Genomic DNA, 17,679 nt, shown 5'->3' with positions numbered 1-17,679 from the left:
TATTTTAGAACATTTTACCTTTCAATATTCATTAACTGTGCCCTTCCTAGGAAAATTGGGGCACAACCTTTTTTTTGCAAATTTCCCTTTCATTCACATTAAGACATTCCTTAATCATTTTCAGACCTGAAGTGAATATTGTCCGTCCAAAAGCTCATTTATTTCCTTACACAGGCATAACAATCATGGTGCTACTTCAGCAGAGAAAAGTGGCTGAAAGGCAATAGGACAAAGTTACTTAAAAGTTTCTGGAAAAGTATTCTAGCTGATATGAGATAAATACATATATAGTTTTTAAGCCAAACCAAGTTCACAGTATGAACAGAGTTGCACTGTCAGAAAGGTACCTTTTAACTGCAGGTGTTCTCCAGTGAGAACAGCTGTGCAGCGTGAGCACCCTACAGTGCTGTAATGTCTCTGATATCAGTCAATTGTTTTAATTACATCCAGTTTTAATTGTATCAGCATGCACTTTACAACTGTATGGCTTTTGTGTTTTTGTTAAGTCACCAAACGTCTGTGAATCAGTCTCTTCTTCAGGCAAACAGACAGGTCCTTATCTTGTTTATCTGGAAAAAGCAGTAAAATGTGTAGGCTGGCATAGAAATAGAACAACTTGCCTCTTCCTTTTCATTCCCAGACAGAAGGATGAAGCATAGTTCAATGCTCAGATAAATAATAGCAAACAAGAGAATAAGAAGACTCAGTACGCATTTATTTAGCTGTTCGGGATGAGGAGAGAGAGACAGATTATATTATTGCTGCGAGCTCCTATCCAAGTACTCTCAAATTTCAGACAGATCCAGCTCCGTAGGTTTTGGGTTTGTGACAAGATCAAGTCCTTTATGAGCTGCTGTGAATCCAGGACTTTTGAAATTATTCTGAGGTTTGTTCGAAATTGACTGGTAGGAAAAGAGGTTTAGAAATCTTTTCTCCTCTTGATGATTCATAACTACTGTCACAAAGGGAAAGGGGGAGAACAGAAAAGACACTGTTGTGTCTCCCAGAAGTGCCCATGAAAGAAGGGGTTAAAGAAATTCTAATAGATATGGCATTGTTTAGTTACAGCTGTGCATACTAAGACAAATGGTGCTATCTGTTGTGTAAATTATCTGAGGTGGGAAGTCTTGCATTCCTCACAAGGACAGTTCCTGATAAGAACCAGGGGGGCCCCCACCTCCAAGAACCAGCTAAAACCGACCCTACAGCTTGGATAAGAGCCAAAACATAACTGCGTCTGCACGAAAACAAAAGGTCACTAGCGGTGACGAAGAGGAGCCACCTATCTTCATCCCCACAACCCCCGATGACCACCACCAGGAGGAGTTTATGGAAATGACCCCTTGGAACTAATTTTAATACGAAGCGGGGATAGCTCATGCATATATATAGGCGTGTTTTGAAACTTCATGTATATGTAACACCTGGTTGTATAAGTTCAAAGTGAGTTGCCGCATCAGGCGTGCACGGTTTTGGAGGGACTACTCCCCCCCAGCCCCGTGCTGCCCAGCGCAGAATAAACATACCTTCTTTACAATCTTACAGATTGTGGAGTCCGTTTTCCGCACGTCACCCAGGCACAGCAAAGAGAAGTTTATCTGATCTGTAAGGCACTCAGTGCTACAAGCGTCTCACCTTCTGCCAGTGTTGATACCTGAGCTATGAAACAGAACATCTCAACCGGTTCATGTGAGTTTAAGCTCATCTTTCCAGGGGACTACATGTATCTACATACTCTAAGTTTATTTCTCTTTTGGACATGAGCAGGACTAGCAGTATAGAAGTCTGAGACTTTTAGGTGTCATCTGCTCCTTGGGGAATCCTGTCCTTACGGTGTCACTAACTGAGTTCCCTTTAACTGTAAAGAATATAGTCAGAATTGTGAAATGTTTTCATTGTATGATAACAGCGGACACCTGCATATAAGACAGAAGTTACAAAGATCAATTATAATTTCCTGATGTTAGCTTTATTTCTACTGATAGCATAGATGTTTCACATCTGCTGTATATTTATTTCCCATAACATATCTCTGCTGGAAACAGTCGTCATGTCAATGGTGTTACTGGAGAGGGTTCTTCCAGTCCTTTCAGTCCTTCTCCTCCTGCACGTCTCTAAATCACACCGATGTTGCAATAAGGACATGGACTCCGTGGATGGTGTACCGGAGACCTTTATTGTCCGTCAGCCTAAGTCTTTTATATCTTTTCTCAGTTACACGCGGAATGCACGCGCTTAATCATCTAATTCAATTGGTAGCAATATACTGTTCACGTGCCTTAAACTTCATTTGGATTGGTTATAGATTTTTAGTTGTCTTTACTATTTTTGCCTTTGGTATTTACTTATCTTGTTCTAATTGCTGGGGTTTTTTTTGTTATTGAGCAAGTGGTGTTCAAGGACATAGCTCAAATTCTTCAATATCAGACAGCTGTGCTGCACTCTCTGTTCCCACATTTCCCCCTTTTTGTTTTTCTGCTATCAATATCTGATAGAGTATTTTCTGTATCACTTTTGTAGGCAGGTGAATCAAACACAAAATGTTAATGATTATGCTTACTAAGATACTAAATATCTCAATTCCAATTTCAGCCAAAGATAGCAACCACCCTGTTATGCCAGAGAATCTTAGTCAAGATAATTACTGACCACATGTTATACATATTAATAATTACTTAAGCAAAACTAAATTTCACTACCTTCTAATAATTTTCTACTATAGCATTCTTCTACCACTATAAATATAACAACTCCAGTAACTTTCTTATCTACAAGGCCAATGACTATTTTTTTGCAGGCCTCTGTTGAAACAAGCCATAAATTCTGCTAACAATGTTTTGTATCTTAAAGCTTCCCTTCTCATTCCATGGTTTTCTTCCTGCGAGCATGATTGTGTTCCTCTGCCATGGGCAGTGTGCTTTCACTGATACCGTACTGGCTCAGCGAAATACCACACACCAATCTGTTCATTTTAGCAACAGAAAGAAGAATCATCTCAGTACAATTAACTTTCGTGATTGTTTTACTTTAAGAACGCTTATGACGAAGCCTGTAAGGAGAGTTACAAATGTGAATTCTGTCTCCAGATGCAGAAACTGAAGGTTCAGATTTTTTTGTTGCCCACTCTGACATTTGAGAATTTCCATCATTCAGTGTTGATATTCTCAGTTTCAGATCTAAGTGCCCATTCTGCAAAATTTTGCCTTCTGCCACCAAGCACCAGGAACTAAGCTGTCCCAAGGAAGAATGAGGTGGTGTTTTCACAGCTTCTCACACGGCAAAGAGTGTCATTCTCACGAAATGGGCTGGCATTTTGTTAGTGAAAGCCTCCCAAGTGACTTTGAGAACCTCACACCAAACAGTGAAAGTGCATGCCCAGCCTGACAAAGGAGCTGCAGTTGTTGAATGACCCATTTAATTGTCACCCACTTATCCAGTGATGTAAAACAAGTCTCTGTGAATCACATCTTGGCTCTGGTGGAGCAGAGAATTTAATCGTGCTATAAATACTTTCCTGGGTGCATCTGTGGCAAATGATGCAAATGCTAATTCCTTAGCCTTCAGGCAGCTTAGAAGGGACTCATTTTGGCTTCTGGAGAAATACGAGCATTCCTGATTTTTCAGGGAAGATAAGCTGTTCTGCTAGTCAGGAATTGCCTTCAGAATCACCTGAGTACACAAGGAAAACTGGAGTCAGAGCGTTTAAAAATAACTTCTTCAAGTACGTCATTTGAAAAACATTAAGTACCACAGTTTGACCTCGGCTCTTCCCATCTCCCCGTTGCCGTTCAGCTTTATGCCCAGCACAGAAACCAGTCGCAGTGGCAGCTGGTGCCCTGTGTGCTGATCAGTGACTTTTCCCCCCAACACAGATGGAGACGTAGCAGAGCCACCGCTGCCAGTGTCCGAGGGGCGACTGGCACTGCTGCCTGCAGAACACACTGTCCTTTCAGACCTTGTGCTCCTCGAGCCATGTGAGATGAATCTAGTCTCTGCTGCCTTGCACAGTCCCTTACACAAGTGCAGGAAAGTCGGGATGGGATGTACTGCTTCACAGTAACAGCTGTGAGTGCAAGAGCAGAGAGAACACGGACCACGCTTTTCCCAGACATTGCCAAGGGGGCATGCAGAGAGACAGGCAGAGCCGTACCCACCAACAGCCCCCAGCTGCAGTAAAAACAGGTGCTGAGCACTGAGCTGTGCTGCTCTGGGAGCCGCCGTTATTCCCAGTCCCTTTGCTGTTAGGAGGCCAGGCCTTTCCCTGATGTTTTAGATGTGTTTGATCCCGTTCTGTTACAGGAGGATGGACTGTAAATGATCTCCTGAGAGCCTCTTCCCTCAGAGGCACTGTAAGCTCATTCTCCTTATTGCCATGTGTAGCCTGACTGTGCTCTGGCTTGGTCTGCAAAATGTGTTATTTCAGGAGGGCTTCTAATTTCATTTTAGACTGACAAACGGGAGACATTTACAAATTAACAATGATAATTACTTTTCTCCCCAGTCCTTTCTGCAGGGTTACAGGCTAAGATATTTCTGAGATTCTGTCTACTACAGCAAACACAATAGAGCATCTTTACAAGTCACCCATTTAAATTAACCCCAATGGGGCTCCCTGTGCCCTAAGTGACAGCACAGTCACAAAGTGTTGCTCTGCACAAAATACAGTGAGCGGTTTTTCCATTAGAGAATATCAGAACATTGATTTAGCAGTTTCAGAGAATATCTTTGCTGCAGTGAAAGCCAAGATAAAAGCATGCTTTACTCCTGTTTCAAGAGATATTTCCTCTTCTCTCAGTCCTCTTTTCTTTGCTGCATTTACAGCCTGACAAGATGAAGTCCTCAATTTTTTACCCGTCTTGACACAAGTTGTGTGTACGCTCATCCACACTGCTTCACTACTTTGTCTCCATGCAGAGGCCAATCTAGAGCTAAGAGAAAGACTCTAAGCAGCCACCCCAGGTGTATTTTTCCATCTTTGTTGATGTCTTCATGTAGAGCTGAAATCCAAATCTACACCATCTGTGCTTTTGCTCTGAAAACCTGTCCATGACTACACCTCACAAGAGAGAAGCAGCTCAGCCTCTCCTTCTGTGGCATTGTCAGACTCGGATCCTCTTCCCTGGAGCTCTGCTCAGAGCAGAGCCTTGTGTCGGTGGTGTCACAGGACCCTGGGGGTGCCATCTCCAGCATGAGCTGCAGGTGTCTTTCTCCTGGGCTCCCACCTCCTGATCGCTCCTGTGGGACCCAGAACTGAGAGGTCACTGGTCAGGGCATCAGGGTCTGTTACAAGAGCTCCTGGCCCTTTGCACTTCCATTTCTTCACTTCTTTTCCTCTACTGTATTCCATGTCTTTTTTTCTATCCTCCTCCCCACATTTCATATAAGGAAACGGACACTTTTTGGGTCTTGTTTTTTTTATAACTAAAAGGCATAACTCCCTCCTTTCATAGCAGAAGTGCATGCCAGGTCTACTTGTGCTTCATCAAAGCCAGAAAGCAATTAATTTTATTCTTTTTTCTGCATTGACTGCATTACCTAGTGCTAGATTTATAATTCCCAGTTCTAGTATCTCAGCACGTTATCAAACAACTTAAATGAACAGCTTGCAAATACTGTCTGAAAGTATTTGACTTTGTAAAACAGAACAGGATTATATTCTCTGCCTTACTCACTGTTTTGCCTGCTGCCAGCCATGCCAGGATTGGAGGCAGAGGCAGAAGAAAAAGGTTTACTTACAGTGCTGGGAAGATCCATATCTCTTGTGCAAATAGTAGGAATGATGTTGTTTTGGAAAACAGATCATACCAGAACATTGAAAAATCTAAGTCTCTAGATAAGAATCTTGGATTCTATAGGAAAAACATAGGCCTGTGACACAGTAAAAGTCCATTAAGCAAGATAGAATTTGAACCCGCAAAAATATTGTCCATATGGCTTTGAACACAAACATAAGCATACTAAAATTGTGTAACCAGTAGCAGTATGTAAGTATTTTGCAACACTGTGATGACATAGCCAGCAAAATGTACAAGTATTTTAAATAAGTGAGTGAGTAAGGTGTGAACTAAGACTTATATAGCAGATTTTGGGAAGATCCCAAGGGATAGAAGTTGTACAATAAAGAATGCAAGCACAAGAGACCACAAATAAGCAGGACATCCTACTAAATACAAAAAGAGGGTGACAAAACCCAAAACAAGATATATGTTACTGGGAGCAGGTAAGATCCCTTTTGGGAGTGAAAGGGCCCAGGAGTGAAAGACAGCAAGTAAAAGCAAGGCATGATAAGGCAGAGAGAAGTTGTCCTTCTCTCACCAAGGAACTCTCAAGCCTGAACACCTCGACGGCTGTGACGTTGGCCTCCCAGCCCAGGCCACCGAGGAGCACGGCCAGCAGCACTTGCTGGCTTATGCCCCCACAGCCAGCTGAGGATACACACTGGAAGACTGGCAGTTGGGTTTGTGTAGAGAAAACAGTGAGAAGCTGTGGGCACAGACCATCAGCAATATGTGCGTTGTTAACGAATGCCTGCAGTCTTGGTTTAGTGCTTGAAACGTGGCCTGATGCGTCTGCCATCTGAACACCCCCCTTGCTGCCACCTCCAGCCCCTGGACTCATGGACGTATGGGTATATGTGCTCACATACATACAACACAGAGAGAGAGAAAGAGATTAATTCGCAACAATCTATTGTAAAATTACATTTTCTTCCAAGTAAGCTTACCTAAAAAGTAGAGAGACAAAAGTTTGCTTATTTCACAGTTCTGCTCTAAAAAACAAGATTCTGAGTCTTTGCTTTATATTTTTGTATATTGTTATCAAAGTTGCACTTCATCCTCTCCCATGTTGTTTTAAGTGGACGTTTAACATGACATGTTTTAATGTTTTATTGAAAACTTGAATGATTGGACTGCATCCAAGCAGTAAATTAAATTGTGGCCTGGCGTTGTTGTACATAGTCTTGAAAAAAGGAATTAAAATGTTGATATCTAAAGCCAAAAGGAAAAAGAAATATAAAAACCCTTTTGTTTGTTTGTTTGTTTTTATTTCTTTGATTTTCTGTTTTAATTGAATACATTTCTTCAAACTGTTGATTTCAAAGCAGAAACTGCATTTCATGTTTATATGAAAATGACCGGTTGTACTTTTTAGTTAAAGAGTAGCCACATACCTTCTAGAAAACTACTGACTAATATTTGGCTTGAACAGACTGCAAGATACTACATGAAATTTGCATGCACTGCCTGATTTTATTTTAAGGGAAGCTTTGTTTTCTAAATAAGCATTTTAATTTATTCTCCCATAGCTTTTAAAGCAACAGCATTTGTCCTTCATGAGACTTAGGTATCCCTTGTGAATTTATTATAAAAACAGAACTTGAAATTCAAGAAATTTTCAAATAATGATAATTTAAAATAGTGATAAAATCCATAGATTAAACTGTGATAGTGCATAAGGAAGCTGAACTTGTGCTAGTGGTTGTGTACACAGTTTTGGGTAAATATGGATTCATTGGTGGCTGTTGATTAGAGAAATATTGTATTGGAAGATGGGAGGAAACGAATTGTCAACCACTCTGAATTTCATTTTCCATCCCATTACAACTTTTTCTCCTGTTATTGGTAGGAAGGTAATGTGCGGGGAGAAGACTTTCATTCACGCTACCTAATGGTACCCACTTGGCTGAGCCATCAAACTCCAGTGAGCTGTGTGTTGTTAAAATTAGATGCTGGAAAGCAAGGGCAGCATTTCCTCCTCAGGGTGGCAATAACTGAGGTGTTTGTGCAGGGTGACTCAGCTCTCTGTGGGCTGGCACCATCTTCAGGGAGGGCATCTCTCTGCCCCTCTCCTGCAGAAGGAGCCAGTGGCCGGCGGCAAGAGCCTTGGTTCACCTGCCGCATTGAGACGCCCAAAGGTGTGGAGAATTAATCTGTGTCCCCAGAACTGTCCGACAGAAACACTGTGGGCTGTTCAGGAGATGAACCGAGATCTCCTGATGGCTCAAGCAAAAGGGATTTGTGTGACGCTCCTCCGCGGCGCTGGCTTTGCAGCAAGGATTGCACGTCAAGGTCATCACCTGGAGATTATGGAATTAGATGTTGGTATTTGGGACATAGAGTTTGCCTTATTTTTCCCAGTGATGAAGCCACAGCATCTGGAAAGCAGGCAATTTAACTGATTTATGGTCCCTCTAACTCTTTGTGGTGCAGTTCTTTTCTCAGAATACAAATTGAAAGCAAAATTCTCTGTTCTATTTTCTTCTGTCTGACAGTGAATATTTAGTTCTGTTTTGTTCGGGTTTTTTTGTTCTGCTTGTTTCTTTTGAGAAAGTAATAAGTGAAATACTGTGCCAGCTGCTGAAATCTCTCAATCTCTCGTATCTCAAAGGCCCCTCTCATGCACATCACTGTAAGTAAACAGTTAAAATCCATGGTGGAAAATCTGTACAAAGGGTCCAAGAGTCAAACTCAATAAAGCAAAAGCAATTTATACGGCATGATAACATGGCCTGTGTTTTTGCCTCCCAAGAGAAAGTTAGTCTGTTTTCTGAGTCCTCGCCAGCTCCTGAAGTGGTTTTATGCATAAGATCAATACCAGGGAGAGAAACAATTCTTTTCACCTGGTGGGTGTTTCCTGATGTATATATGGCAGCTATGGGAGATCATGAGGTGACAAAGGCTCCTTCAGCTTCCCCACGAATTGTAGCATTCTTGGACTTGCAGCTTCCAGCAGTAGATTTCTAGCCTTTAAGCAGAGTCATCCTTTTATATAGTAAACAGACTAAAAATTGATTTAATATTTCCCTCTTACCTTTTTTTTTAGGTACCACTAAATTTGCTGATTCCTACACTTAAAAAAAAATGTTAATGAGAGGACAAATTAACAATTTTTTAAAAATTTTATTTTCAAATTTATTCTGGAGCTGAAGTTATTTTTTTCTCTGATGTTGTTCACTGAATCAGTCTCTTGTTATGTACTGGTCAGTTTGCTTTACTCATTTGCTCTGATGTGCATTTTTCACTCTATATTCTTCTACATGTTTAAGGATCTGACTGACGGTTCGTTCTAATGTGATACTAAGATCAGTATTACTTTCAAGCTTCTTAATGCATTCAAAACACTGTAAAAGCAAGGGATTTTCATATTACAAATGATATCATTAGGTAGACTGACATCTGTGTTTTGGTAGAACTCTTTTGCATTAAAACACAAATAAAAGTTAAATGCATTTACCACAAAGAATAACATTAAATATCTAACAATGTTTTATTTATTGTCATTGATCTTTTGCGGCACCAGATCCTAAAAAGGCTTCCACTACATCTTCTACACTCATGTTTTTCCAAGACTCAGAAAACATGTTAATTACGTGTATGTAAATCTTTCAATATTTGAAAAAGTTAAGACAAAAAAAAAAGACCAGACCAGTAAAGTGGATTCAGAATGAAATTGACTTTTACAATTCTCTGTCTTATAGATCATGATGAAGAGGACCAAAACTTTCATTTCATTCTCAAGTACAAATAGAATATCTTCCATTTCTGGTTAAATAATGTATACTATATGACTTGCAAAAATAATGTTTTTCTCATCTCTGCCTTTCATTCTGTCATGTATTTCTGCTTGCTTTCTTGCTTCTTGGAATCAACTTGCAGGAAGTTTAATGCCATAGTCTGAATTCAGAGTGAATTACCATCAACTCTAACTCTACAAAAGCATGATAACCTTTAGCCTCTGATTGTCCCGTTTGAAAATGGTTAGTTAGTCATGAATCATAAAGCAAAGAAAAAATTTGGAAGCCAATCTGCTTAATGTTATTGGTATTAGCATTTTCCATGATCCAAAGATCTTACACAAACTTTATTTCAAATATGCAAACTGAGTTCTTTTTTTCCAAATAAGTCAATTTGAAGATTCTCATTTGTGTCTGTTTGTATCAAATATGACGTTACTGCTGAAGTTTTGAATGCATTTCCTTTGTTCCTTGGTATTTCTTGCAAACTTTTAGATATTAGTCCACCCAGTCAGAAAACATCAACAAGAACAAGAAAAACAAAAAAAAAAACCCAGCCCATGAATGTGGCCCTTAGGGAAGCTCATCTGCTATGGAAACTGATAATACAATACATGATCCCTTGTTCTCTTGTTTTCTCTGCAGGCCTTGACAACAGGACAAACTAGGAAGTAGAGTGCAGCTACGGTTATGTAGCATTTTGTGCAATGTTTGTTATTAAAGAGATTTACATTTTATAACATAATACAATATATTTTCTCCATAATTATTTTTAAACTGCAGTCAGAATTCCAGTACATCTACCAAGACTTCGTGTTGTTTAACCGTTGATTAGTGAATGATATTGCTGACTGCTTAAGCATCGTTTCCAACCAGTCCGTTTTACTGCAGCAATTTAATCTTACATACTTGATAATTTTGATCTGTGCTGCATTGCCAGCCTGTTTAGCTTGCAAGAATCAAGAACTTTTGAAGGCTTAGGCAAACCAGTGGGAAGCAGAGGAACTGACAGTAATGTTGGAGAGCATGACATGTAAAATAAATATTTATCATTGTCAGACAGTCCTGAAAGCACTTTACAGTGCAGATCAAATGTTCATGATCTTCAGCTGTCATTCAAACTGAAGATGCACATGTTTATATGGAGAGATGGGAAGAGGTAATGTGCAGTAGTACCATGACTCATTGCTGTTTTCAAAGATGTCTGTGGAAGAAGTCTAAAGATGGACAGATATGTAATATTTAACTGAAAGAAGTTAAAGCCAAATATCCACAGATTATAGAAAAGTAGAATCCTAGAGCCTGCTGGGTTTTACTTTTTTTTTGCTCTTTTCCTTTTGATATTATATCCCTTTGACAAGTTTAGAATTCTGTTACTTACATGGTTTTTAAACTGGGATATTGTTTGGTCCTATTAAGTGACCTGGATCGACATTAGACTGAGACATAAGTAAGTACACTTCCTCTTGTGGGTGGACTACACAACAGAAGATCCACAAAATAGACTCTTCTGGTTTTTTTTAACAAAGACTGCATACAGTTGTCAACAAGAGCTGGGCTGACATAGGAGGTAGTTCAGAACAGAGATCTAATTTAACTGCTTTTCATCATGCCCCAGAGAAGATTGTCTCTTTGACCATAGAAAGCCTAGAGAGCAGGTCCTCCCTGGACTAAAGTAAGGCACTATGAATGCTCAACCCATCGTCTTCCTATCCTGAAAAACTGCAGTGGTATAAGTGCAATACTATTACATCACACATTCACTGATCAGAGCAGATCTGTCTGCTGCACTGAAGACGTTGAAGCCCCAAACATCACTCAATAGCTTGAAATGTGAGTCCCACTGTTTGTGTTTTAGGTAGAAAGGTCATTTTGGTTCCACAGGTAGAGACTGCAGTTGCAAAGCAAGCCTGCGTGGGCTGTATTGCCAGTCGTCTGTGCTGATATGACAGGAAGATAAACACCCTTGGAAAATTGATCCTTAGCAGAAATTGATCCTTTCACCCTATTGAAAATTGATCCTTAGCAGATGTCTCCATTGTAATGTCCTTTCCCTTTGAGGCTTTCCCCACAGCCTGTCTTTGGTTTGGATTTGGAAGACATTTATGCTCTACTGTATCCCTTTTGTCAATTGCAGCTGCTGTGTTCATACATCTGCCTTTTTCCTTTTTATCACGTGCTACATTTCCCATTGTTGCTTTTTCTCTTCTGTTGAAGAGACAGCACATTCTTCCAGTGAGATTCATATATCTGAACTCTTAATGTTCTATCCAAACTGCTAAGCATTTTATAACATCACCTACTAATTTCACAACGTCTTTCTCATCTTCACTGGACTGCAAGGAGGTTTCAGTTGTAAAGTTAATAGCTTATTTGTAGTCGGCAGCAACTTGATCCTTTTGATAAATTGGGATTTTTTTTCCTCAGAAAGTGTATCTGTCATCCTTGTTCTCACTGCATGGCTAGAAACATGAGGCACTGAATATCGCAACCTGGCCAATATTTTTTGCCTACTAAGACATTTACAGAAGATGCCTGGACTGCAGAGTGGCTGAATGACATCCCATGGCCCAAGGCTGGGCCGTTTTAATGAGCTGTAGATTTGTTACACTAGTGCAGTGCACCAGAAGCAGTAGTTCTCAGTGCTAACATGAATCACACAGCCTTCACCTTGCACTCATAAATTCCTTGAAAAATTTTTACTACAAGTGTATCTTGGTAAATGAAAACATATTATACATTTTCCAGCAAAGAAAATCAAACAAATAAAGTAATGAAGCAAAGAACATTTCTCTCTGAAAATATTTGGAGTAGCACTGAGTAAGAGAACAATAAAAGTGCTTTGGGGAGCTTTAGGTATTGGTAAAGGGAATGTTTGTCCCTAGATGATATTGCAGTCTGCAGCTCTGGTACTAAGGCACAGTGAATAACAGTACAGCCTGAAAATGCCGTGAGTCTACGGCGCAAACATTTTTCCTGGAAAGATTAGGTGTCTTCTTGATGTTTTGTTTTGGTCTTATGGCTACAGCAGTGGTTTACAAAGGTTAACAAAATCCCAGAATCAATGCAAATGGAGGAAAATAAAGGCTGGGAATAAAGTATCTGAGTATTTGTCAGGTGATAAGTTGCAGCAAATACAGAAATCCCAAACTTGCTGCTGTGCATGCTGAAACTCCTACCATGTGCTAACCAAAAGCAGTGTCAGATGTCTGGTGCTCCTTGAAGCTTGTACACCTTTTTAAATATAAAACTCTCTGCCATCTGAGATTATCAAAGCTATTTGTTTCTAGGAAAATATTGGTTGTGTGAAGGTGTTCTCTGGGGTCTGGTTTGCTCTGCAAACTCTCTGTGGAGAAAAAGCAAAACAGAGAAGGAGAAAGGAAGATCAAAAAGGGACTAGATGGACTAGATGACCTTTGTAGGTCCTCTCCAACTGAAATTTCTTTTCTTTCTTTTCTTTTGCTTTGTTTTGCTTTTCAGATATGCAGGTTTTCCACAAAGGTGGCCATCATTGTGTGAGTTCCTACCCCTTTCCTCTGGTTAGAGCCACAGTTGCGCTGATGGCAGACATTCCTTGCCAGCAGCCTGACAGAGGAGGTCCATGGCAGTGAGGTGTTCCCCGATTTCCTTCTTCTCCTTTGTTAGCATAGATAGTCGACACCAGATCAATTCTGAAATTGCTGTTCACCTTCTCTTTGTTCAGGCAGAATGGCAAATACAGACACGATTGGGTCAGGTTGTCTCTTAGCTAGGGAACTATGGTTACATTGCATCACGTACTTGAGAACTGGCTGGGAAGTTTCTTTGCTCGTGTTAATGCTGTTTGTCATCTTGTACATCATGTACAAAAGATTAAATACTTTCTATTGTCTTAAGTGACAAGAACACTTCTGAAAATGATTAAGTGCCTTCTTATGTTTTCTTACAGGTAGTACGCCTGTCAGAAGCAGTTGATGCCTATCCTGCAGTGCCCACAGATTTAAAACAGAATTCAGTTACAGACGCATACATTTCTTTGTCCTCTATGAAATGTTAAAGATCAGGTCTAATTTTAACATCAACATGACTGATATTTCATGTACCATTTATAATACGTCCTTTTACATCTGAACATCCTTTACTCTTACTGACAGATTCCCATGTTCAACATAGTGTTGGGCTTTGACTTATGACCACAGCAAAATGTTTCAAGAAGGGTGCTGCTGTTTTACTTCCTCAGAATAGCCTCCGCTTTTTACAGATAATTGCTGTCATCCTCTTCTAAAATGTCTTGAAAATTCAGGTGCCCGAGAATTCCTGGGGTCAGTAAATTAAGAGAGTGGCTATCTGTATTGAGAGAAGAAGGGGTCTGAATGTGTGTGACTGAGCCAAAAGCAGGGAAGATGAATCAAAGATGCAAATGACAAACTCACTGAGGCATTACAATTCTGGGCAAATTTTAAAAACACCTGATTGAAAACTCCTGTGCTATTCAAGACTGATAAAACAAAACAAAAATTAAGGTTCCTGTGCTGTGTTGGACTGGGATGGGGTTTTCTTTCTAACAGCTCGTACAGGGCTGTTGTTTCAGATCTGTGAACAAAACAGCATTGATAACACACCGATGTTTTAGATGTTGCTCAGTAGTGCTTGCACCTTTGTTTCTCTCTTCTGTCAGAGTGTAGGTGGGGGTTGGGCGAGACATTGCTACTCGACACAGTTGGGACAACTGACCCAAAAATCACCAAACAGTTATTCCATGTCATATGACATCATGCTCAGCAAGAAAACGAGAGGAGGTGCAGAAGAGCTTTTTCCAAAGTAGCCATTGCCTAGAGACTGGCTGGGCATCAGTCTGCAGGTGGGAGGTGGTGGGTGATTGCCTTTGCATCACTGTTTTTTTTTTTTCCCTTTTATTCCTCTTCATTTATTAGATAGTCTTTATCACAACCCATGCACTTTTCTTGCCTTTGCCCTTTCAATTCTCTTCCCCAGCCCTCTGGCAGGGACTGAGCAAGCAGCTGTGTAATGGTTTAGTCACTGGCTGGGGTGAACCGAGCACAGTCCCCATAAGGTTATTTAGACTATGAAGGCCTTATCCAATAAAAGCTTTTTATGAAACAAAACAAAACAAAAGAAAATACACTGTTTCATTAAAAAGGTTGGAAAAAAAGGCTAACACAGAGGAACACGAGTGACTACACAAAGATAAGAGAGCTGGAGCACCTCTCCTATGAGGACAGGCTGAGAGAGTTGGGGCTGTTCAGCCTGGAGAAGAGGAGGCTCCGGGGAGACCTTATAGCAGCCTTCCAGTACCTAAAGGGGCCTACAGGAAAGATGGGGAGAAACTCTTTAGCAGGGCTTGTTGTGACAGGACTAGGGGTAATGGTTTCAGAATAGACGGAGGTAGATTTAGATTAGATATTAGGAAATTTTTTTTTACACTGAGGCTGGTAGAGCACTGGCATAGGTTGCCCAGAGAGGTGGTGGATGCCTCATCCCTGGAAACATCCAAGGCCAGGTTGGATGAGGCTCTGAGCAACCTGATCTAGTTGGGGATGTCCCTGCTTCTTGCAGGGGGATTGGACTAAAAGACCTTTGAAGGTCCCTTCCAACCCAAACCATTCTAGGATTCTATGATTCTACAATTTTTCAGCTGTGCTTCATGCTGGTAGTCTTTTCAAAAACGGTTGGAATCTGCCTTCTGTAGTACTGAACAACAGCATTTTGGCCTGATGGTAGCACCATTACTCCAGTTGCTAATCTTAATAAGTTGAAGCAGTTTTCTATAATTACTTACTATCTATAGGTATTATCTATAGTACTATGCTACTATCTATGCTTTAGAAAACTATGGATGTGACTTAAGTGAAGTCAAGATTCAATAACTCTCTCAACAGAGTTTGGAGCAGAGAAAGGGCAGTGGCACCAGGCTTTATAAACATGAGTGTCCATGGAGGAGTGGCAGATACAACAGAGGACATGCAGGAGACCCATCTCTGCCTACATGTAACTGCAGACTGGGTGGGATGTCCCACCCTCCTGAGACGGCAGTAGGGTTTTGCACAACTGTGTTGTACTCCCTTTGCAGAGTTAGATACAGGGGACTCCATCCTCAGCACCTGCTTATGTCCACATATTTTTAGTGTGGCCAGTCTAATGAGGATTAATTTCTGTATATTGTTCTTTTAATAGTCACAATGGAGTTTTTCCATTTTACGCATGGCAGAGGAGGTTAATGACCTCGAATTTCACAAGCACTCTATCATAATTATATCAGTCATTAAATCTCTAATGGTATTTTTTGAAGATGGAAGAGACAAAAGCTTGTCTCGCTCTTCTTTCGTGCCCCAAGCTGTTCTGTGCCTTTTTGTATATGCTGAACTCAGTAGAAGGTAAGGATGCTAAAGTTCATGCAGAAATGAGCTTGGCAGATCAGTGATGTGTTTCATCTAATATCCTGCCTCTGAAATTAGCTACATTCATCGGGAGAACTACAGCAGTGTCAAAAGAGTGGCCTGGCCAGTGAGTGAGGACATGTTGGGTTCCGTTCTTCTTGGTTAATGGTTGGTTTTATACCTGTGAACATGCCACTTCAGTCTTTTGTGCCTTTATTTCTTCGACCATTTAGCTTCCCTAATCACTGTGATTGAATGCATTTCAGCATAAAATCTGTGTGTTCAGGACAATAGGCTTTGGTCATAGACAACCTGACATAGAAGAACCCAAGCAGCAGTTATTTCTTTAACAGGGATTGGTCTTTGGCTGCAGCAACACAGACACAGGATGCCTCTTAAAAATGAAAAATGCATAAGGTGTGTGTCAGAGACTGAAAAGGTTAATTAATGTCTCAACATCGCTAAACGATAGAGAGAACTGACAAACCACAATGCTAAAAAACTTCAACAACTGTGAGGGAATGTCTAGCCAAATATCCTGTTTTGTAGCTGAAGCAGCAACATGTGCCTAATAACTCCAAGAACTGCAAAATGGGGTATCTTGTTTTGTACCCTTCCCCCAGAACAGAGCCAAGCCCTGTGCATGAGCTCAGGCCCTGGACGGTACTAAGCATGCACAGCACTGCCAAGTGACTGCATAATGGAGGCCAGCTCTGGGGGACGCAAAATGACTTTGTGGACACTGTCGTACTAGCAATCAGGTAACAACATGCTTCAGGTAACCGCACGGCTTACAAAGGACAAGCGGGCCTTGCATTTGCAGAGAGCTAACACGCACCACCACAGAAACAGATCAACAGGATGCAGCAATCACAAGCTAAACCATAGGCAGGAAGCACCTGACCTACAAAGGACTACAAAAAGGGTCGCCGCATGAACCCCGGTGTGTGTGGACCTCCACCCCACTCAGACAGACCTTTGGGACGCCGATTCTCTGTGGTGGCATCGTCATCCTTTTGAGGCACCCACCCCACCCACTCTGTACAACGGACTTTCAGGACACTGACTCTCTGTGGTGGTATTTTCTCCCCTCTTTTTCTCTTTTCCTCTTTCTCTTTCTCTCCCCTCCATTACCCTTTGTGTGTGAATGAAATAAAGAACCAACATATGCGTATGACACCGTTGTGTCTTAATTCTGTAACCGAGAAATTCGTACCTCTCACGACCGGACCTTTATCGGTTCGTGACAATGTGCCACTGTATTTGCAAACCAGTGCTGCTGAGTTACTGAAGATACTTCAGTCCCTAAGACTGAAGGAAAACAAAAGCAACTACTGTCAGAACAGCACCAACTCTTTATGGATGAATGGTTGTAACATTTAGTTTTTACGTTTTCTCTTGACTCTGTTCTTCCCAGAGGAAACACTTAGCTTGTGCCCTGTCAAGAAGCACTCGTGGCTGTGAAGCCCAGGCATTCTCCATGAGCCCTTCAGGTCCCAGGCAGAGCATGAGCTGTGACACCCTGGTCCTGCTGAAGGGGATGCGATTGGTTCAGGTGCTGCTGGGGTTAAAATGTCGATCAGGAACCTCTCTCAACTAGAGAGGCAATCGCAGGGCACTTCCTTTTAGGAACTTGGGAGAGATCTTTACCAAATACAATGTGAAAACAATGTTGCATGGTGAAAAAGTTTTGATCATTTCTTTTCCATGACAAAAAAAAACCCCAAAAACCTAATTTTTTGGGGAAATGTTGATCATCGAAAAGTTAAATTCCTAAAAAGCAGAATC

The sequence above is a fragment of the Chlamydotis macqueenii genome, chromosome Z, assembly GCF_036417535.1.
Source record: "Chlamydotis macqueenii isolate bChlMac1 chromosome Z, bChlMac1.mat, whole genome shotgun sequence".
NCBI classification, from domain to species: Eukaryota; Metazoa; Chordata; class Aves; order Otidiformes; family Otididae; genus Chlamydotis; species Chlamydotis macqueenii.
This window is presented reverse-complemented; position numbering follows the sequence as displayed.